This window comes from Gopherus flavomarginatus, chromosome 2 (genome assembly GCF_025201925.1).
Source record: "Gopherus flavomarginatus isolate rGopFla2 chromosome 2, rGopFla2.mat.asm, whole genome shotgun sequence".
Lineage (NCBI taxonomy): Eukaryota > Metazoa > Chordata > Testudines > Testudinidae > Gopherus > Gopherus flavomarginatus.
Genome location: NC_066618.1, coordinates 230,973,738 through 230,997,490, shown reverse-complemented (window position 1 = coordinate 230,997,490; position 23,753 = coordinate 230,973,738). Strand labels below are relative to the sequence as shown.

Sequence of the window (23,753 nt, the reverse complement as noted above, 5' to 3'; positions counted from 1 at the left end):
AAGACCTTGAGGGAGCCCAGCTTGGGGAGACGTTAACGGAGGAACAGCTTAAACAGACCCAGTGCCTCCTTCAAGCGTTCTCCCGTACTTTTACAGCCCAACCAGGATATACCTCCCTGGTATATCATAGGATTCAGACTGAGCCGGGGATGGTGATCCGGGGCGCGACCAGGCCCTTGCCGTATCACCGAAGACAGATCATTGACAAGGAAGTGCAGGCTATGCTAGACCTGGGGGTGATTGAACCCTCGCAAAGCGAGTGGTGTAGCCCAGTAGTCCTGGTACTGAAGCCTGATGGCTCAATGTTTTTGCATCGACTTCAGATGCATTAATGCCATCTCCAAGTTCGATGCCTATCCCATGCCCTGAATAGATGAGCTGCTGGCCCGGTTAGGAGAGGCCCGCTATATCACCACCCTGGACCTAAGCAAGGGATATTGGCAGATCTCCCTCGAACCAGCCACCAGGGAAAAGACCACGTTCGCCACTCCTATGGGCCTATACCAATTTACATGAATGCCTTTTGGCCTCCACGGGGCACCCGTCACATTTCAGTGCTTGATGGACCGCCTCCTTCAACCCCATCAGGACTATGCAGCGGCCTATCTGGATGATGTGGTCATTTACAGTCCCTAGTGGGAAAACCACCTAGAGAGGGTCGCCACCATCCTGAGGTCCTTGCGGATGGCCGGCTTAACGGCTAACCCTAAGAAGTGCCGCATTGGCTGGCAAGAGACCACCTGGGGTACACCATCGGAAATAGACAGGTGAAACCCCTCGTGAATAAGGTTCAGGCCATCGCAGCCTGTTCATCGCCGACCATGAAATGCCAAGTCCGCCAGTTTCTGGGACTGGCAGGATATTATCGACAATTCATCCCCCAATTCGCAGCGATGGCCACCCCCTTGACGGGACTCCTAACCAAGGACAGCCCACGACAAGTGCGCTGGACCCTCGAATGTGACAAGGCCTTCCAGTCGCTCAAGGCAAGTCTCTGCAGTGAGCCTGTCTTGTTTAGACCTGACGTAAATCGGCTGTTCGTTCTGCAGACGGATGCTTCGGAGGTAGGGCTCGGGGCTGTCCTCACAAGAGGTGGATGGGGAAGAGCATCTGGTCCTCTACATCAGCCAGAAGCTGTTCCCCTGAGAGAAACACTATGCAGGGTTGAAAAGGAAGCCCTTGCTGCAAAGTGGGCATGTGACGCCCTGCGATACTACCTCCTTGGGGCCCCGTTCACCTTGGTCACTGACCATGCCGCCCTCCAGTGGTTGGCCCGCATGAAGGACCACAATATGAGGCTCCAGCAGTGGTACTTGACCCTGCAGCCCTACGCCCTCACCGTTCGCCATAGGGCTGGGAAGGACCACACAAACTCAGACTTCCTTTCCCGTCTAGGGGGTATGGACAGGCCTGGCCCCGCTGCATGGGAGCCAGCCTTGAGGGAGGGTGTGTGTAGTGAGGCGCCCGGGCTCCCCGCCGCACCTGAAAGGCACGAGCCAGAACAGATGCCGATGTGGGCAGAGCCACCGCCTGTCCCTGCCCCCCAGAAGTCAAGGGGCAGGACAGGAAGTATAAAGGCCCGGCCCCAGCACTCAGTTGACCACGGGCTGCCGGAGAGGACAGACGCTGGTGCCCAAGCTCCCGCTGGGCCCAGCCTGCCCTGTGCTCAATACCCAGAGAAGGACTGGCTGAGCCTTCCCCTCGCCCGGCATCCCGAGGTGCCGCCTGCGCTTCCCCTCGCCCGGCATCCCGAGGTGCCGCCTGCGCTTCCCCTCGCCCGGCATCCCGAGGAGCTGCCTGAGCTTCCCCATGCCCGGTATCCTGAGGAACCTATGGGGTGGGACCCTATCAAAGATGCTGGCAACAGTCAGGTATCCAGAGAGAGGGAGGTCAAAAGTGGCCCGGGAGTAGCTGACCTGGACTGGGCCCCAGGAGAGCCTGAACCCATGTCAGTGTGTTGCGGCCAGGATCCCCACTGACTGCAGCGAGCCTTTGCCGCTGCTAGGGCCCCGGGCTGGAAGGCAGTGGAGTGGGAGGGCCTACGTTCCCCCTGCCACCCTTCCAAGGGTGGCAGACTCCCCCTCTCCCTGGCCTGACGAGGCCTTTTGGACACTGTGCTTGCTCAGCCCTGCTGAAAGGCCTGAGCTTGGACTGCTTGTTGCCCTGCCCTGCCCCAGGGCCTGGGCTTATGTACTGTGTTTGCTCAGCCCTGCTGAAAGGCCTGAGCTTGAACTGCTTGTTGCCCTGCCCTGCTCCAGGGCTGGGCTTATAGGCTCTGTATTTGCTCAGCCCCTGCTGAAGGGTCTGAGCCCTGAACTGACTTCAGCCTGTAGTGAGGTGCCCTGGCTCCCCGCTGCGCCTGAAAGGAGCGAGCCCCAGCACTGGACTCTTAAAGTGACTATCGCTTATTAGCACAGTAGTGTCAAGGAAATGGACCGCTTAAGATAGTCACATTTGTACAACTGTCGTGCAGGCTGCTTGTATTAATATAGTCAAACTTCTCAGATTGTTCTTTGGAAGCCTGAAAACATTGTTCCTGTGATGTTTGGGAGCTCCACAGGAACACCTGTAGAGCCAGTCAGACTGGCTCTCTCAAATCTGGGGAGCTATCCCAGAAGGATTTGCTTAGTGCTTAGCTTCTCGGCCTTTTGGCTAAGATCATGTGCTTACTGCCTAATCGTGCATTCTCCAGAACTTGCTGAGCTGGCTCTCCTGATTATCATCCTCTCTGGAAGGTTTTGAGTGTCACCTGAGAAATTACGGGATTGTACTGTATGCTTTTCCATTTTATTAATAAATCAGTTTTGTTAAATTCCCATTGAAATAGTCTATAAATAAAGTTTATGAAGTCAAATATTACAAAGAATGTTGTGTGATTTCGGACTACCTTGCTTCCACTGAACTCAATGTGAACTTTGCTGTCTATTTCAATGGGCACACAACTGAGTCTTCTGTAATTAATATGTTCATTTCACAACTGCACTGTCAGATACACTCTTTAATTCTGGAAGGAACTTAAGCACATGCTAACATTAAGTATGAACTTAAGACCCATTAACTTAATGATACTTAAGTAGTGACTTATGGTGTCAATCTGGGAGAAATCTTAACTGTTTATTATTAGAGTGACAACTAGCCACCCCCCACACACTTTCCCCAGATTTTTTTTTCCCCAGTATCTTTTGCAGCCTTGGGAAAAAGAAATCAATGATTCTGCTATGTGCATGCTCATGCAATACAAAGAGGTGTAAAGGTTAATTATTTTCTTCCCTTTTCTCTTAACAAAGACTGTAGTCCAGACTCTAATACAACAGAACCAGAAAATACCAGGCAATGTACTAAGGGCTTCAATGGAATTATTTGATAAACATCAGAAAAAAGACTAGAATGAGTTTTACAAACTTTGTAAAATATATTCCTTTCAAGTTATATATATTTCAGTAACTTGGGATTTGTAAATCCAGAGTGAAAAGCAATGTTCCACAGAAGTGATTGCTCTAACCATTGCTATTTGATGTTATATTATTTTATTTGAGTGTTTCTGTGTAATTGAACAAGAGGAACATGACCAACAGCTTGTCCTAGGTTTTCAGCTGTCAGATTTAGGTTTCACTCCTGTAGCAAAATTCCCAGTTCAATAGGCATTTTGTTGGAGTAAGGACTGAAAGACCAGACTTTCTAACTAGGAAATAACATACCAAATCCATATTTGCAGATAGTGAACCAAATGCCTAACCATTTGGAAAGGAGGTCGTAGGCAATATTGCCTTAATACTACATCTTTCAGGATATTTAAACTTACCACAAAATAGGATACACTCCTTATGTTACATTTTCAGAGTTTCACCACTTGTAACAATAAAATCATTCCCAAAGAACTTGTATGTTTTCTTTCCGTGTTTGCCTGACATTAAACTTTGTTGTTTGAATTGTAGGTACATTTTACACAGCTGAATTAAATGATTAGATTCCAGTCCTGCAGTCTTTAGTCAGGCAAAAGTCCTGGAACCTCATTCAGATGACTGAATCTTTATCTGATTTGAAGCACTAACTAGTGTTTGAATTCTTCAGATTATAAATATTAATTTCTACAATCACAGCTGCAACTGCCAGTGACTTAAGTAAGGATAGCTAACACTCCTCAGTTGTGACTGGGGAGGAGAACTATGAGAAAAAAAGTATAGTCCTCTTTTAGTAACTTATGCTTCAAAAAGGCAAACAAATTTTCATTCCATTTTAAATTAACTCTTGCAATATGTCCAATATTACAAGAATAATACAACAGTGTGAAGTAATAACATTCTGTATTGTAGGGACTCAGTCCTTCCCATGAAATCTGTAGACTCCCATTGGCTTCAACAGGCATTCAGTCAGGTCCCAACTTATTAGTCTGAAAAAATATTTGAGGACTAATTGAATGGCCAAAATCTATTAGCTGTGGATGTAAGATCTTAACTACAGTTTCTGCTAAGAACTTTTTAGAGTCCACAGCTTGGCCTGGGCAATGGGAGCTGGCAAACAGAGAACAATACATGGCTGAGAGAAAGCTGGGGTAAACAGATAACCTTGTGTGTTTCAAGTCAGTAAGTGGAGTCAGCATAACTCTGAATGTAATTGGGCTCCTTATCACGAGTTATAGACACATGAAGCACTGAGAAAGGCCTCAGGGTTACTCCCTAATGCAGGGAGGAGATAGTTGCGCAATACCCTTCAGATCCCAGGCAGAGTTCAGGGAGACGCCTAATATGATTGACATGAGTTATGGCACCCTCCCCTCACAGATGTATGCCAATCCCAGCCTACAGAAATGCAAGGGTAAGCTATAAACAATTGTTATTGTTAAATACTAATTACTGCTTTTTTGCTTTAAATCTCCAGGAATGTACCAGGGAGAACTGCTACCTCATTCCCCTGGACCCCAGAATTAGGACTTACCCCCAAACTATGTCTATTAAAGTATATAGGTTAATTACCTGTGTGTCAGCAATATGTTATTTTGGGCCATAGGTGGAGCCATTATGTAATCTTTTAGACTATTGGCTAATTGTGCTTATCTTGTCTTGAAGCTTAGGAAAACCCATCCCCATTGCTTCTCTCTGCCTAGTGAGCACCCTATATAATCTATTGTAATTAATTGTTCTGCAGTGTCTCTGAGCCTAATAAGCAGAGTGACACTCCACTAACGCTGTGCGTAATAAACTCCTGTGCTTAACTCTACATGGTGTGGATTTCTGTCCTTCACTAATAGTGTGAAAACACACCCAGCACAAGTCTTTAGTTTTGCAATCTCTTGAAAGTTTAAGGGGATACTGTTTTTGTTTTTTTTAAAGTTCTACTCAGTGTTGCCATTTCTTATGATTTGTTTGTTGTGATTTAATGTTTTATTTAAAACCCCAGCTACTGGAGACAGTGATTGTGAAAATCTCAGCTTGCATTTTTAAATGAAATTTTCTATCTATCATATTTGTAGAGGAAAAACTTAGACTGTGATTTGAATGCTCCAAAGCAGGGCCGTCCTTAGGATTTATGGTGCCCTAGGTGGAATTATTTAACTGGTGCCCCAGTGCCTGACTTGCTCTGAGCAACACAAACATAAGCTTACAGTATTGGAAAACTTGCCACGTGCATGTTATTAAAACCAGTTTAACTTAATTAAGCACACTGTAATGCTGATGGACTAGCACTATAGAAAAAATTCTGATTTGACAGAATGATGCAAAAAATATAATTTTTTTAAGTTTGTCACCATTTTATTGGAAATTTATATGAAGAGGTATTGAAACAAGGATTTGTTTTTAATTAAAAGCAATCTTCCTGGCTTTTTTGGCTGCAAAATCAGTAATAATGTCATCGTATGACAAAGACAAAGTGATATCTTGTTTGATTGCAAGAATAGCAAGACCAATCAAGCATTCCTGACTCATTGTAGAGCGGAGATAGTTTTTAATGAGCTTTAGTTTTGAGAAACTCTGTTCTCCTGTTACAGAAATTGTCAGTAGAATATGAGTGGTAATGTACACATTAGGGGAGAGAGAGAGAGATAATCTCAACAAGTTTGCTGGTATGAATAAACTGTACAATGTCCATCATCGATTTTGCATGTGGCAACACTGATGACAGTGTACTCAATTCTTCATACAGTTCAAGTCCATTTAAATCAAAACTATCACCGTGCTTCAGGAGGATCTCTAGGTTCTTGCACTTTGTCATTAGTTGCTCTTGTTTTCCTATTTCGTTGAATTTAGTCCCGCTCAGCCTGCTGCCAGCTGAGTGAATGGAACCCCAGGCCAACAATGGGTTGAGTGGCTCAGCCAGGGTCTCAGCCACCAGCCTGCTTAGCCTGCTGCCAGCCTGGGGTTCCTTGGGGGTCCCCAGACCAGCAACGGGTGCTGAGTGGGGCCGGCGGCTGGGACATCAGCTGGCAATGGGGCAGCAGCCGGAACCCCAGAACATCAAAAATCAGCTGGCATGCCACCTTTGGCACGTGTGCCGTAGGTTGCTGACCCCTGCTCTGTACCAGTGGTTCCCAAACTGAGGTTCGCGAACCCCTGGGGGTTTGCAGAATGTTACAGGGGGTTTGCCAGAAAAATTTCATTAATGGCGGCCAGAGGACCCTGGGCATTGGAGACAGCAGGTGGGACCCAGTTGCAGGGTAGACACCCCAAGCCCCAGGGAGAGCGGGGCTGGGCAGTTTGGGCTGGCAGCCTGAGTTCTGGCGGTTAGCGCGGGAGCCGACAGCCCAAACCCCAGCGCTCCATGCGAGGCTGGTAGCCCAAGCCCCAGGGAGAGTGGGGCCAGGCAGTTGGGGCTGGCAGCCCAAGTCCTGGTGATCAGCAAGGGAGCCAGCAGCCTGAACCCCAGTGCTCTGTGTGGGGCTGGCAGCCTGAGTAACAGGAAGAGTGAGGCTGGCAGCCTGAGCCCTACCCCCATCAGCGGGGGAGCCAGCAGCCCGAAACCCAGCCTGAGCCCCAGGAAGAGCGGGGTGGGCAGTTGGGGCACCATCACACTGAGGAAATTTAAACTTAAATCCCTGAAAATATTCATTTTTAGGAGGGGGTTCATGACATTTCACAATTTAGTGAAAGGGGTTCGCGGGCTGTTAAGTTTGGGAACTACTGCTCTATACACTAGTAAGGAGATGGGCATATTACAGTTGTTGGAGGGCTCTATTTAGCAGTAAAAGGGCTATAGGAAAGTCAGTCAACATTTTTTGTTTCTCTGATGAAAACTGGCCCACTCCCTTCCCCATACCAAACTTGTCACAAATAATTGTCAACAACATAATTTTCTGTTTTTGGCTAAGATATTGATTTTTTTTTTTAAATTGAAATTGAATTCAGGATTGTTAGCAAGCATTTTTGGCAAACATATTTGTTAAATGACAATCTAGATGGCAACACAGCACTGCTTTCATTCTTGGCTCACCCCCTCAGCCTGCTGGTCCAACAGCTGCAGTAGAGGAGGAGATAGGTGGAAAACTGCAGGACCACCAAATCCACCTCTTGGGGTGCAGAGTGGCAACAGCAGCAACAAACCCTCAGGTCCAATCACACGCCAATGGGCACCACCACCAGCCCAACGGACCATGGTGAAGTTAGCACAGCATCTGATCTCAGGGACGGGGCACCCATGGAGCCACAGCAGCTCATCCTGCCCTGTGCAGCTCCACCTGAGGGAGAGATGCGCTCCCCAGCTAGGGTGACCAGATCCAGATATCCTGATTTTATAGGGCCAGTCCCGATATTTGGGGCTTTGTCTTATATAGGCACCAGGAGCCTATATAAGAAAAAGACCCCAAAATTGGGACTGTCCCTATAAAAGTGGGACATCTGTTCACTCTACCCCAATCCCCTGTCCTGATTTTTTTGCACATGCTATATGGCTATCCCCAGCCCAGTCCTGTGCAATCATTCCAATCCTGGCTGCCTGCCAAGGAATTGAGTTACCTTCACTTTCATGCCTCAGTAGGCAGCCAGGGAGGGGAGGGAGGAGAGAGAGATGCTCCGTGGGGGAAGGAGAAAGGTGGGGTGCTCCATGGGGCAGCGGGGAGAAGAACGGATGTTATGGAGGACAACAAAGGATACTGCCAGAGCCGCGGAGCCTGCCTCACCTCATGCCAGGGGAAGGAGTCACGCTCGCAGGTGAGTTCCTTTCCCCCACCCCTTCCCAGAGACCCCAGCAGCCAATCCCCTCCCTCAGACTGTGCTGCATTCGTCTCTCTAGGATCCAACACCCTGCTCTTACATGCTCCAGTGCTTCCCATCTGTCCGGGCTCCCGGCAGAGCGGTGCCCCCAGACCTAGTGGTGCCCAAGGCGGCTGCCTATTCTGCCTATGGCTAAGGACGGCCCTGCTCAAAAGACAGAAGGCAAATAAAAATTTTTTAAATTGGCATAAAAATCATAAGCTTTTTAAAAATAATCTTATGATTTTGAATGTCTGGGGTTAACAGTACTGTACTCAAATTACTAAAATGAAAATATTTTAAACTAACTTTTTATTATATTCTTTCTTTGAAGCTGGACAATTAAAATATAAGTTTCACTTTTTGAGTGTTAAGTTTTGAATCAATTTAAATTTCAGTTTCTAGTACAATGTTAGGGTTCCAAATCCTGTGGAGGAGGGACATGATAGTGCCCCTTTAACATATTAAAACAGAAGATCATCAGAAATTGTCATATCACAATGCCTTGACTGTTTAATATATTTATCTTCTGTATAAGTTTTGATATTTAATTCTATATTTAGTAAATGTACTGTGTAAAGAAAAATAAAACTGAAGCTTCAGCCTGAGATATACTTGTTGTTTTGGTTTTATTTTTACTTTTGAAATGGTGTTTATATAGAAATTTGTTCCTCAGACCCAGCTTGCATAATTGTGTAAGGTCTAAATGAACTGAAAGAATTCTCCCCTGACAGCTAGCTGGGATAGGGAGAGACTTCTGGAGCAAACTGTATTTACATGAACACACCTACTCTGCTTAGATATCCAGTAGATAGAGCACTGTTGCTGAAGATTGGGGGAGAGGGAGGGATAGCTCAATGGTTTGAGCATTGGCCTGCTAAACCCAGGATTGTGAGTTCAATCCTTGAGGGGGCCATTTAGGGAAGTGGGGATTGGTCCTGCTTTGAGCAGGGGGTTGGACTAGATGATCTCCTGAGATCCCTTCCAACTCTAATAATCTGTGATTATGGAAAGAGAGAATGGGAGGAGAGCTATAACACAGTAGAGAAGATTAGAAAGACATGTTAAAAGGAGCAAGAGAAGAAAAAAAAGAGATGGAAATGCAAATATCTGACCACGGCTTTACTGCTGGACCTCACTGAAACCTACACAGAAGTAACTTCCATGGTCAAATCCTCCCTTCATTTAACATGTGCAGCTAAAGATCCTGCATTCACAAAACTATCACTGCTCCTCCTTGCCTCCTCCTGTGTGTTAGCTACCCTGACTGGCTCCCATCATATCTTTCTTGTTTGCCTGCCACTTGCCCACCTCGCCAGCTTCTGCTGTCTCTTCCTCCAGCCACCTGGAATACCAACTACATTCTGTTCCAATCCCTAGTTCTTTTGCCCGTTGGTCTTTTGTGCGTACGTAGTCCCTACTTGATGACTCAGCCCTTCATCTTCTAGACCATTTAGCATTTGAGAGAGTCTTTAATGTAAGACTTTAAAAAAATGAGGTGGTGTCTGCTGATACTTTTAAAAGTGTTTGCCTCTGGAGTCATTTCCTGCTGCTGTTGTGAAGTGTCCCAGTTGTCAGGCCAGCTGCCATCCATCACCCCAGTAGTGGGAATTTTCTGCTTAGTGCACTTTTGTCCTGCTGTGATTCTCTGTGCATCTGCTTAATAGCTCCTGCACGAGGAGCATTATCTTCTCTTCTGCATGCTGCACAGCCTGCAGCAGTGAACAGCTAGACTCTTGTTAACACAGTCCAGTTCTTTCAAGGAACCTGGACAGATTTTGGTGGAGAAAAAGTGCTTTAATTGCCTCTCTTCTTTGGCCAGAAGAGATTCTTGCTTGTTTGGATTACTTGTTTTGACCAGTGTTAAAGCACAGAGAGGGCTAATCTATTTTCCAGTTGAGTGTGATTCCATGACTGGAGCTTTAAGAACATAAGAACAGCCATACTGGGTCAGACCAAAGGTCCATCTAGCCCAGTATCCTGTCTTCTGACAGTGGCCATGCCAGGTGCCCCAGAGGGAATGAACAGAACAGGTAATCATCGAGTGATCCATTCCTTGTCGCCCATTCCCGGTTTCTGGCAAAGAGAGGCTAGGAACACCATCCCTGCCCATCCTGGCTAATAGCCATTGATGGACCTAGCCTTCAGGAATTTATCTAGTTCTTTCTTTTTTGGACCCTGCTATAGTCTTGGTCTTTACATCCTCTGGCAAGGAGTTCCACAGGTTGACTGTGCATTTGTGTGAAAAAATACTTCCTTTTGTTTGTTTTAAACCTGCCTATTAATTTCATTTAGTGACCCCAAGTTCTTGTGTTAAGAGGAGTAAATAACACTTCCTTATTTATTTTTCTCCACACCAGTCATGATTTTATGGACTTAAATCATATCTCCCCCCTTAGTCATCTCTTTTTCCAAGCTGAAAAGTCCCAGTCTTATTAATCTCTCCTCATATGGCAGCCATTCCAAACTCCTAATCATTTTTGTTGCCCTTTTCCCGAACCTTTTCCAATTCCATACATCTTTTTTGAGATGGGGCGACCACATCTGCATGCAATATTCAAGATGTGGGTGTACCATGGATTTATATAGAGGCAATATGATATTTTCTGTTTTATTATCTATTCCTTTCGTAATGATTCCGTTTTTGACTGCCACTGCACATTGAGTGGACGTTTTCAGAGAACTATCCACAGTGACTCCAAGATCTCTTTCTTGAGTGGTAACAGCTAATTTAGACTCCATTATTTTATATGTATAGTTGGGATTGTTTTCCAATGTTCATTACTTTGCATTTATCAACATTAAATTTCATTTGCCATTTTGTTGCCCAGTCACTCAGTTTTGAGAGATCCTTTTGTAGCTCTTCACAGTCTGCCTGGGACTTAACTATCCTGAGTAGTTTTGCATTCTCTGCAAATTTGGTCACCTCACTGTTTACCCCTTTTTCCAGATCATTTGTGAATATGTTAAAGGACTGAGCCCAGTATAGACCCTTGGGGGACACCACTATTTACCTCTCTTCACTCTGAAAACTGACCATTTATTCCTACTCTTTGTTTCCTATCTTTTAACCAGTTACCAATCCATGAGAAGACCTTCTCTCTTATCCTATGACAGCTTACTTTGCTTAAAAGCCTTTAGTGAGGGACCTTGTAAAGGCTTTCTGAAAATCTAAATACACTACTATATCCACTAGACCCGCCCCCCCTTGTCCACATGCTTGTTGACTTCCTCAAAGAATGGTGAGACATGATTTCCTTTTACAAAAAACATGTTGTCTCTTCCCCAACAATTTATGGTCATTTATGTGTCTGACAATTTTGTTCTTTACTATAATTTCAGCCAGTTTACCCAGTACTGAAGTCAGGCTTATGGACTGTAATTACCAGGGTCACCTCTGGAGCGCTTTTTAAAAATGGGCATCACCCTTAGCTATCACCAGTCATCTGGTACAGAAGTGGATTTAAATGATAGGTTACAGACTCCAGTTAGCAGTCCTGCAATTTCACATTTGAGTTCCTTCAGAACTCTAGGATGAATACCATCTGATCCTGATGACTTATTACTGTTTAGTTTATCAATTTGTTGCAAAACCTCCTCTAATGACACCTCAATTTGGGACAGTTCCTCAGATTTATCACCTAAAAAGAATGGCTCAGGATTGGGAATCTCCCTCACATCCTCAACCCTGAAGACCAATGCAAAGAATTCATCATTTGTTTCTCCACAACGGCCTTATCGTCCTTGAGTGCTCTTTTAGCATCTCGATCATCCAGGGGCCCCACTAGTTGTTTAGGAGGCTTCCTGCTTCTGATGAACTTAAAAAATTGTGCTATTACTTTTTGAGTCTTTGACTAGTTGTTCTTCAATTTATTTTTTGGCCTTCCTAATTATATTTTTACACTTTGTTATGTTTCCCAAGAAATGGTGAGATGCCAGTGTTTTGTTCACATGTAGGATAGGGAATTAGTAGATGTTAAAGGTCATTAATTATGAACCTTCTAACAGACTCCAAAAAACAACTGCAATCCAAGTGTCTGGGTAGTCTTTTAGAGATTACTACCCAGGTATAGTCAGCTGGTGGAATTCAACCAGTAATTGCCAGACAACACAGAACAGACATAGGCGCTTGAAAAGTAGAGTTGAAAGGACTGCGTTTAGTTAATTGTTCCTCTCTTATTGCAGCCTCAAATGGCTGAAACCAAACTTTATTTTGCTGTTAGTCAAAGTCAATAAGGGGCTTTTAAAAAAAGAAAATAGCCTAAAAAGTGTTTGGCCCAGATTCACAAAGGTACTTTGGTATTTAGGTACCTACATATCTCTATGAATCAGGGCTTTAATGACTATAACAAATAATTCAATATAAAATGGCAATGAGAATTTATAATCCTAAAACTCAATCCAGCAATCAGATTGGTGTGGGCAGATCCCCTTTGACTTCAGTGGGCTCCCTGCAGGTGTAGGGGTTAGCCCACATGGATCCAGTTGCAGAACTGAGACAAAGATCAGATTTTAGATTTTTAATAACAATTATCTAGTTGGCAATGGCATTAAACTGACGTAGGTTACCTTTTGTAGGCCTTATAGATGAAAACAGCATGCAGTACTCTATAGTCAGAAGTGACATATATAATATCACCTTGTTTTATTTCTGAATATTAACCTTTACTTGTACATGATTCAAGTTTGAACAAAAAAGGTATCTTTCCCCTCTTCAGTTTCCTAGTACAAAAAGCTGATTAAAAACTGGAATAAAATACTAAGAAATAAATATCAGTACTGTGGGGAAATTCATAAATAAAAATAAGTTGATTATGTGACAGAGTGGGATATATCAGCTTGTGTTATATTGTAAACTCCATGTATGTGCTGAGCACGTGTAACCTTGCACAAGACAATTATTGTAATGTATTCCAGACAGGTGCCCTACCCAGGAAAGATGCTTGCTGTCCTGATGAAACACTCCATAACTGAGCAGCCACCAACTCGGTTTCTCAACTGAAGGCCCAACCCCATGCAACAATGGCATTTCTATACAGGGGAGCCAGCGTGGCTAGTTGAATGGAAAATTTTCAGTTTATGCACTAGGCAAAAGAAGAGAGACTGCACTGTCGAAGGGGAGGATGCTTCTCTGAGCAGGGGGTAGATGTAAGCAGGACTGGCTGGAGAGATATTAGACAGGAAGGACTCGGCCTAGTCTGAAATGCTGAGAAGCCATAGACTCACAGAAGGGGTGAGATCCGACTTGGGAGGCTGCTTCTCAGGACTTGTTATTTTTCAGATAATTAGCTCTTTTAAAAAGTAAACTGACTGTTGTTAATAAATTCCCTTGCTAAGTCTGTGTTCCTTGCTCTCCTGCACTGTTTTCCACAAAGGGTTAAACTATAAGCCCAGTGTGATCCCACCTCAGGTGGGACTCTTAGGGAGCATTTGTAAGCAAGGTGGCTCAGAAGGTTTTAGGGACTAGTTTTCAGGGAGCAGGCCTTCTGGGCTGCAGTCCTATGCCACAATGACAGAGAATTCTGCCTAGACCCCATTGGTTTGGAGACCTGTGGAACCTGCATTTGCATCCATTTGCAATAGACTGCTAATACAGAGAGGTACTGGGGATATAGTTAATGGGAGAAGTGAATAAAGGTAATGGAAAGTTAAGTAGCAGTATGTTGGGTAAGACAGGCCTGGCAGTGGACAAGATGTTTTTATCAGATGGGACTCCATTATCCTAATAGCACTTCTGGGCCTTAACCAAAAAACCAATTGTACAAGTAATATGAATGCTGGCTGAGTGGGAGAATCCTAGGCTGTAATAACCTCTCTAATAAGCCATTAAAAGCAACCTGGAATTGTAACTCATTAAACAGAGTACCAAGGAAGGTAATTGTCTAGTTTGATCAATCACTAATGGATCACCCACTCACAGGAAACATTACAGATGGGGTGAGGAAGCAAAGGAACACACTAGCTCAGACCACAAAAATGCCAGGGTAGGGTGAAAATTTAGCACAATACGGAACTGCAGAATGAAGACTTCTACAAAGAGTGTCCCTGTGGGTGCTCCATTTCTGGTGAATGTATGTCCCTGTGCCTTTGATCGGAGAATTTCAGCAGCAGGCTCGTCTGGGTCACGCATACACTGTCCCCATCACACACCATTGTCAACGCCTATCTACCGTGCATGACCAGACTCCCCGCAGTTCCTTCTCAACTGTCCTCGCCCTGAGTTGGTGCTCTCAGCAGTGTGAAAAATAAATAGCTTTCCTCAGTGCTTAAAATAGGGGGTTTTTGAGTGGTTTTAGTACAGTAGTTAGATTTACTAACACTTTTCTTTCCCTGTTTATTTTTTCCATTAAAAAAAAATTAATATATTTTCCTACCCCTTAGGGCTGGTCTACACTACGGGGGAAAATCGATCTCAGATATGCAACTGTCGAAGTATCTAAGATCGAATTACTCACCATCCTCATGGCGCGGGATCGATGTCCGCGGCTCCCCATGTCGACTCCGCAACTCTGTTCGGGTTGGTGGAGTTCCGGAATCGATATAAGCGCGTTCAGGGATCGATATATCGCGTCTAGATGAGACGTGATATATCGATCCCCGAGCAATTGATTGCTACCCACCGATACGGCGGGTAGTGAAGATGTAGCCTAAGAATAGTTCGTGTTCACCCTTAGCACTGAACCGCCATAATTCGATCCAAGCCCAGTTCACCGGGATTCAAGTGCTGCCATTCCTGCTAGGAGGTGATCCTGGTATCAGATGGACACTCTCAATATATCTGATGCTTAGGTGAGACACATATCCCACAAAAGTGCTCTCACTGCAGCAAGTTGATTTACAGGCTTGTGCCAGAAAGGACAGAAACTTGCATCTCAAACTTATACTTATGGAGAAGTCTCTATGACAGCAGACCCCCTCTGGACAACGATCTCCAGAGACTTTAACCCTCTTCACAGAGGAAGGCTCACTTTGCCAAAAAGGTAGCCATGAAAAGAGCATCAACTTCCCTCCTGAAAAAGCCACCAAAAAGGCTCATTCTGTATCCTCAGTACTGACTGTAGCACAGCTGAGTACATATAAGGCATCAGGATCCTCTGGTACCATGCGTATCGTGAAAGCCAGTGACCACAAGCGGGCAGGCTTGGAGTCAAGGGGCAAACAGACGCCTACCTCCTTTGCTATGACATCGAGGGAACCGCCCAAAGACATAGCACCAAGGTGCTCTCCACAGGCTATAGTGCCACCACCTGCTCCAATAGCAAAGAGCACTCAGATGTCAGCACCGATGCCTATAACTGCAACAGCATCATCCACTTTGACCACTTTGACACTGAAACCATTGGATCTCTCGAGATATATAGATAGACTTATGTGTAGTGCTGGGAAGGAGCTGGTGATTATGGTACATATAGATACCAATGACATAGGAAAGGATAGAAAAGAGGTCCTGGAGGCCAAATTTAGGTTGCTAGGTAAGAGATTGAAGACCAAGACCTCCAGAGTAGCATTCTCTGAAATGCTTCCAGTTCCACATACAGAGCCAGCTAGATAGGCAGAACTGTAGGGTATCAATGCATGGATGAAATGATAGTGTAGGGAGGAGAGGTTTAGATTTATTAGGAACTGGGGAACCTTTTGGGAAAGGGGGAGCCTATACAGGAAGGATGGGCTCTACCTAAGCCAAAATGGAACCAGATTGCTGGTGTGTAAAATTAAAAAGGTCATAGAGTAGTTTTTAAACTAAGGGCTGGGGGAAAGCCGACAGGTGCGGAGGAGCACGTGTTTGGACAGAGACATCCCTGAGGGGAGGATCTATTAATGGAGATTCTTGTTATGTAAAGCCTCCGCTCAATCCCTTGGAATGTGATTGTAAGATTTGTAACTTTTCAGTCATTGCTAGGTATGATCATTAAGTTCTGTAACCTTCTGGAAACTTTGTAACTTTAGTTATTGTTAGCATAACCTTTTAAGTTTTGTAACTTTTGCAACCTTTGTGACCTTTTCAGTTACCACTTGTATAAACCTCCAAGCTTTGTAATATTCCATCACGCAATCAGAGAGACTGTGTGTGGGAGATAAGGAAGTGTGAACAAGGGGGTGTATATGGGACTGGGTAGAGAGGACCTGCAAGGAGAAAAGAGCCCGGAGCCAGGTGTGTCTGATGTAATCTGCCTTGGGAAAGCAATCATGGGGTGCGGTAAAGAAAAGAAGAATCTGGGACGCATGAAAGGAACGAAGCCTGGAAATGCTTCTTGGTGATGGACACAGAAGGGAAACTCTGTGACAGGAGCCACCCAGTTCCAATAAAAGGAAGAAGGCATGCACACAAGCCTGCTGGGTTTTTTGACCTGCTCGCCGGCCTGGACCCATGACCGCAGACGGACACACCGGATCTACTACGTCTCGGCTTCTCTGCTGTTTCTGGTAACTCTCCGCCTGTGTGACTTTGTGGGTGCATTAGGGTATGAATGCAATGAATGTGGGAGTGCATGAATAAGCTCCATCCCTTTTCTGTTTGATCCAACAGCGACATTTAATAAAACCAATATGCGTAACCCTGGGCTGGTTTCTAGGGAAACTGAGGTAACATTAATGGTAACCAATATAAGTGTAACCCTAGGTTGGTTTCTAGGGAAACTGAGGTAACAAGTCTCTATGTCCTAGTAAGGAGGAAAGGATGAAAAATAAAATACAGGTAGGATCTGATAAGAGACAGTGTAGTTCCATTTAATTACATCACTTAATGGCAGATAACTAAAAAGTGACAATTTTAAAGTGTTTATATATAAATGCTAGAAGTCTGGGTGAACAAGAGTGCCTTGTATTAAATGAGAATATTGATGGAATGAGGACAATCAATGGGACACAGTAATACCAGGGCACAAAATATATCGGAAGGACAGTACAGGTCAGGCTGGTGGGGGAATGGCACTATATGTGAAAGAAAGTGTAGAATCAAATGAAGTAAAAATCTTAAATGAACCAAACCGTACCATAGAATTTCTATGGATAGTAATTCCATGCTTGAATTATAAGAAAATATCAGTAGGGATATACAGTACTACTGACCACGTGACTAGGACGGTGATAGTGACTATGAAATGCTCAAGGAGATTAGAGAGGAGATAAAAAACTCAATAATGGGGATTTCAACTATCCCCTTATTGACCGGTACAGGTCACCTCAGGACAGGATGCAGAGATAAAGTTTCTTGACACCTTAAATGACTGCTTCTTGGAGCAGTTAGTCCTGGAACCCACAAGAGAAAACGCAATTCTTGATTTAGTCCTAAGTGGAGCACACGATCTGGTCCAAGCGGTAAATACAGCTGAACTGCTTGGTAATATTGACCATAATATAATTAAGTTTAACATCCCTGTGGCAGGGAAAACACCACAGCAGCCCACCACGGTAGCATTTAATTTCAGAAAGAGGCATTACACACACAAATGAGGAATTTAGTTAAACAGAAATTAAAAGATACAGTGCCAAAAGTGAAATCTCGGCAAGCTTCATGGAAACTTTAAAAAGACATCATAGTAGAGGCTCCACTTAAATGTATACCCCAAATTAAAAAACATAGTAAGAAAACCAAAAAAGTACCACCCCATGGTTAAATAACAAAGCGAAAGAAGCAGTGAGATGCAAAAAGGCATCCTTTAAAAAGTGGAAGTTAAATCCTGCTGAGGAAAACAGAAAGGAGCTCTTGGCCATCACTGCCTTTTTTCATTTGAACCTAAGCACACCATATCTACTGGCTCACCCTTGTCCACATGCTTATTGACCCCTGCAAAACATTCTAGTAGATTTGTGAGGAATGATTTCCTTTTACAAAAACCATGTAAACACTTCTCCCCAAAATTGTTTATCTACATGTCCGACAATTCCATTCTTTACTATAGTTTCAACGAGTTTGCCCAGTACTGAAGTCAGGTTTAGTGGCCTGTAATTGCTGGGATCACCTCTGGAGCCCTTTTTAAAAATTGGCATCACATTAGCTAACCTCCAGTCATCTGGTACAGACACTGATTTCAATGATAAGTTAGTTGTTCTGCAATTTCACATTTGAGTTCCTTCAGAACTCTTGGGTGAATACCAGCTGGTCCTGGTAACTTATTACTGTTTAATGTTATCAGTTTGTTCAAAAATCTCCTCTAATGACACCTCAGTCTTGGACAGTTCCTCAGATTTGTCATGTAAAAACAATGGCTCAACTTTGGGAATCTCCCTCACATCCTCAGCTGTGAAGACTGATGCAAAGAATTTATTTAGTTTCTCCGCAATGGCCTTATCTCCCTTGAGTACTCTGTTAGCATCTTGATTGTCCAGTTGCCCCACTGGTTGTTTAGCAGGTTTCTGCTCCAGATGTTCTTAAAAATTATGGACATGTACTTAAAAATTATATGCATCTTAATGCTGCCACATAATAAATTCACATATTTATGTCTGTGTTCTATTTGCCTGAACAAAACAATACAACCAGTTTGTATTGCCTCACACTTAACAGCTACGTACACACTTGTTTTAGATTTCTTTGGGCACGTCTACACTTGCAGATGTAGAGCGCTGTGAGTTAAACCATCCCTTGGAGAGCACAGTAGGGAAAGTGCCGCAGTGTCAGATTCAAGCAGCTCTTGCAACACCACAGAGAGCAGTGCATTGTGGTAGCTATCCCAGCATGCAAGTGCCTGCCACTTGCTTTTCAAATAGGATGGGTGGGGGTGGAGTGTGACAGGGAGTGTGTTGCATACGTGGAGGGAGAAAAAGAGGATGGGGGGGGCTGAGAGCATCTCAGTATGCTGTCTTGTAAGTTCAGAGAGCAGCAGATCCCCCTCCCCGCCTCTGTCTCACACACTCACAGCAGCAACATTCCACACTAATGGTTGCTTTGTCCAGCGGCAGATAAGCAGCTGGCTGTCAGAAACGGAGCTTTGAATGGGCATATCCGTATTCCTACAAGGATTCCAAAACAGTGACAAGAGTGGCCACTTGACTTAAAAGGATTACGGGACATTTCCAGAGGCCAACTGTGGTGCACTAAGGCAACACCGTAGTCACACTGATGCTGGGGTTTTTCAGCTGAGGTGCAGCAAGCATCATGCTTCTTGTGGAGGTGGATTACCAGGAGCGCTCCAGCTGCAGAGTCCAGGCGCTCTTAGTGCCACGCATGTGTGGATGGACAGTGAGTTAGGGTGCCTGGGGCTGCTTTAATGCGCTTTAACTTGCAAGTGTAGCCAAACCCTTTTCCCTCTCTTTTAAAGCTTAACAGTGGAACAATAAGGCCCTGATTCTACACACCTATGCAGAAGCCCACTGGGTGTGTAAAATCATGTGTGTTCCAGGGTTTGCACGATTGGGATCTAAATTAAAAGTCTTCCACCTTCCTATACATAAGGTGCTGAAGCAAGCCACGGCTGTCTACAAAAGAGTGGAGCATGCATTATTTCTTCCCCTTTTACCTATGAAAACGAAATGCCCTTATGCTCCTTGGTTCTTTTGCGCGAGATTCTGTGATTTCTTCCATAAGCCTGGAGAAGCTGGCAGCGCGTAAAGAGCTCGCTGACAGATTTCTCAGGACAACGGGCTGAAAAACGTGGCCACCACGGGAAACCTGGGCAGGAGGCACCCCGAGTGCTGCGGAAGGGCAGCGCTGACTCTGGCGGCTGGCCGCGGTCTCCGGAGCGGAGCTTGGTACGGAGGCTGCCGGTGCCGGTGCCGGGCTCTCGCGCTGACAAGGCCCCGCGTCCAGGCTCTGCGCACCGCCGGCTGCAGCGCTCCCAGGCCCAGCAGAGGGGCCGCGCGGCACGGAACGCAGGGGTCCTGCCCGGCGCGCGCGTCACTCGGGGACGCCCTGGAACTCCCGCGATAGGCTCCGCCCTGCACCGGCCAGCGCGCGCGTCACTCGGGGGCGCCCTGGAACTCCCGCGATAGGCTCCGCCCTGCACCGGCCAGCGCGCGCGTCACTCGGGGGCGCCCTGGAACTCCCGCGATAGGCTCCGCCCTGCACCGGCCAGCGCGCGCACACCGCCGGCTTCCTACCGCCGGAAGCGGCGCGCGGCGCGTGTCGCACCCAATGGAGTCCGGAGGATTTTGCCTCGGAGACGAGGTGGCGCCGATACCACCCGTGTCCCTGACCTGGCCCCGCGGGGGAGCGGAGCCGAGCAGAGCCGGCGTGACCCGGACTCCGCGGGGGCGGCAGGTGGAGGAGAAAACCCGACGCAGGACTAGAGCCGGAGCCGCTGCCGGAGCGAGGTGAGAAGGGAGGCGCCCGCGTCCCCTGTGTGCGGCTGGCGGGGCCGTCGTTGGGTCGCTCCACGGGGAGCCGCTGCCGCAGCGCGACGTGGGGGCTCATCCCCCTCTTGGCCAGACTACGGGGGCGCGGCCCCTAGGCTGGCGTGTCCTGTCCTCTTCACCCTCTGCCGGCTGCAGCCAGCCCCGGGACTGCGGCGGCCTCGGCTTGGAGGGAGCCCAGTCAACTGGGTCCCATGGCGTGGCAGGGCCCGGGGCACGTCTTCCCGCTGGGTTGGGGGGAGAGACGTGTGGAGGGTCATCATCGGCTGCTCCTCACTGAGGCACTATTGACCTCGACCCTCCTCCTCTGCACACGAGGGAGCGGTGAGGTGGGATCCCCTCGACCCCCCTTGCTTCTTTGTATGTGTAAAGAAGCCCTGACTGGGTGATGGTCCCTGGTGCTGCGGGGCTGGGCCTGTGACCCGTACGAAATCAACAGGTGTGATATGCCCAGCAACACTTGGGTCGTGCTCTCATGAAAAACGTGCTTTTGATTTTTAAAAGAAAAAATGACGATAAAAAATATGCGAACAAACACAACTACAGTAGGAAAAATAAAAGCACTGTATATTCAGGGAATGATCAATGTCAGTTACCTTGACACTGGGGGGATAGCTCACTGGTTTGAGCCTTGGCCTGCTAAATCCAGGGTTGTGAGTTCAATCATTGAGGGGGCCACTTAGGGATCTGGGGCAAAAATCAGTACTTGGTCCTGCTACTGAAGGCAGGGAGCTGGACTCAATGACCTTTCAGAGTCTCTTCCAGTTCTGTGAGATAGGTATATCTCCATATATATTATATTACTTTAAGCAAACCTACTAGCCAATTAAATGACCCCAGCATAGCCAATTTAGACTTAAAATCTGGACATCATTCAATATTGAAACACAACTCTGAGTAATCAAAAATACTTCTGACGAAGTGGGCATTCACCCACGAAAGCTTATGCTCCAATACATTCAAGACAACCAGTGGGAGCACAGTTCAACCTCACTAACAACTCAATGACAGACTTGAAGGTGGCAATTTTGCAACAAAAAAACTTCAAAAACAGACTCCAAAGAGAGACTGCTGAGCTCGAATTAATATGCAAATTAGATACAATTAACTTAGGTTTAAACAGAGACTGGGAATGTTTGGGTCATTACACTAATTGAATCTATTTCCCCATGTTAAGTTCTCTCGCACCTTCCATGGGTCATCTCAGTTATCACTTCAAAGGTTTTTTTTCTCCTGCTGGTGATAGCTCATCTCAATTGATTGGACTCTTACCATTGGTATGGATACTTTCACCTTTTCATGTTCTCTATATGTATAAATATCTTCTGTCTGTGTGTTCCACTCTCTGCATCTGAGAAAATGAGCTGTAGCTCATGAAAGCTTATGCTGAAATACATTTGTTAGTCTCTAAGGTGCCACAGGTAGTCCTGTTCTTTTTGCCAATACATCTGTTAGTCTTTAAGGTGCCACAGGACTCTCTGTTGCAAAAATACTTCTTTTCACAAACACAACAGATCATTAAACATTACAGGAAAGCTAGGTAAGGCGTCCTATACATAGAGGTATTTGCTCAGAGAACTGCACAAGACACTTCGTAGAATATTTTTATTGAGTCAAATTATTAAAAATGTCATTGCCTTAAATTCTACAGATCGGAATTTCTCTGGATCTCTGTTTGATTATAAAGTAGTAATCTTCACAGGTAATTACATTAGACTTATTCTTTTCCCCAACATACTAAGAACTTACAACTTTTTTGATATTTTTCCATCAAAAGAAAACCCCTATGTTGCATTTGGCTGCATATAAGAATTTCTCACTTTAAATAGTATGGCTCTAGCGCCACTGAAACAATTTTCTTTAAACCCATCTTATTCCTTATAGCTCCTTAAATCTTACAAAACAACCAAGTTTGAACACAATTGTTTTAGCAATTTTTTATTTGGGGTGTTTTTTGCTGTTATGTTCACAAATTTTTTTATCAGAATGTAAAGGGAAAAGAATGCTTTTAAAATATGCATTCATTGAACATCTAGTCTGACATCTTGTATAACACAGGCCATAGAACTTCCTCAAAACTATCCTAGAATATATTTCTCAGAAAAACATCTAATCTTGATTTAAAAAATTGTCAGTGACGGAGAATCCAATGGTTAATTACCCTCACTGCTAAAAATGTACGCCTTATTTACTGTCTGAATTTGTCTAGCTTCAACATCCAACTGTGGATCATGTTATACCTTTCTTGCTAGATTGATGAGCGCATTATTAAATATTCTCTATGTGATTATATATAGACTGTAGTCAAGTCACTCTTTAACCTTTTCTTTGTTAAGATAAATAGATTGAGCTTTTTGAGTCTGTTGCTATAACTCATGTTTTCTTACACTCTAATCATTCTTGCGGCTCTTCTCTGAATCTTCTCCAATTATCAACATTCTTCTTGGCACCAGAACTGGACTGAGTATTCCAGACATTAGTGTCAAATACAGAGGTAAAATAATCTCTTTACTCCTACTTGAGATTCTCCTGTTTCTGGATCCCACTTTTTGGCCACAGTGTCACACTGGGAGCTCATGTTCAACTAATTATCCACCATGACTCTCAAATCTTTTTCAATCACAACTTCCCAGTATGGAGTCCCCCAAACTGTAAGTATGTTTTGCACTCCTTGTTCTTGGATGTTTACATTAACATACAGTCATTAAAATGCACATTGTTTGCTTGTGCCAAATTTAACAGACAGTCTGGATTGCTCTGAATCAATGACTGATCCTCTTCATTATTTACCATTCCCCCAGTTTTGTGTCATCTGCAAACTTTATCAGTGTCAATGATGATTTAATGTTTTCTTCCATGTCATTGATAAAAATGTAAAAAATAGCATAGGACTGAGAACAGATCCCTGCAGGATGCCACTGGAAACATACTTGCTTGATGTTGATTCCTCATTTACGGTTGCATTTTGAGACCAATCAGTTAGCCAGTTTTTAATCCATTTAATATGTGCCATGATAGTTTTATGTCATTCTAGTGTACTAATCAAAATGTTGTGCAGTATCAAGTCAAATGCTGTACAAAAGTTTAAATATATTATGTCAACACTATTACGTCTAATCAACCAAATTTGTAATCTCACCAAAAAAAGATATCAAGTTAGTTTAACATGGGTTCCATAAACCCATACTGATTTGCATTATTACATCGTCCTCCTTTAATTCTTTAATTGGGTCTCATATCAGCCACTCCATTATCTTGCTTGGGATAGATGTCAGGCTG

General features: G+C 44.9%; 1 protein-coding gene across 7 annotated transcripts in view; it reads left to right on the top strand.

The window, feature by feature from the left end:
• Window positions 1-20,356: 20,356 nt before the first annotated feature.
• LOC127044285 (transmembrane protein 68-like) overlaps window positions 20,357-23,753 on the top strand; it is a 34,583-nt gene continuing 31,186 nt past the window's right edge. For all 7 annotated transcript variants that reach the window (XM_050938918.1, XM_050938917.1, XM_050938914.1 and 4 more), the window contains exon 1: window positions 20,357-20,435. The gene's annotated coding sequence lies outside the window, so the exon portion shown is untranslated. The remainder of the gene's footprint in view (window positions 20,436-23,753) is intronic.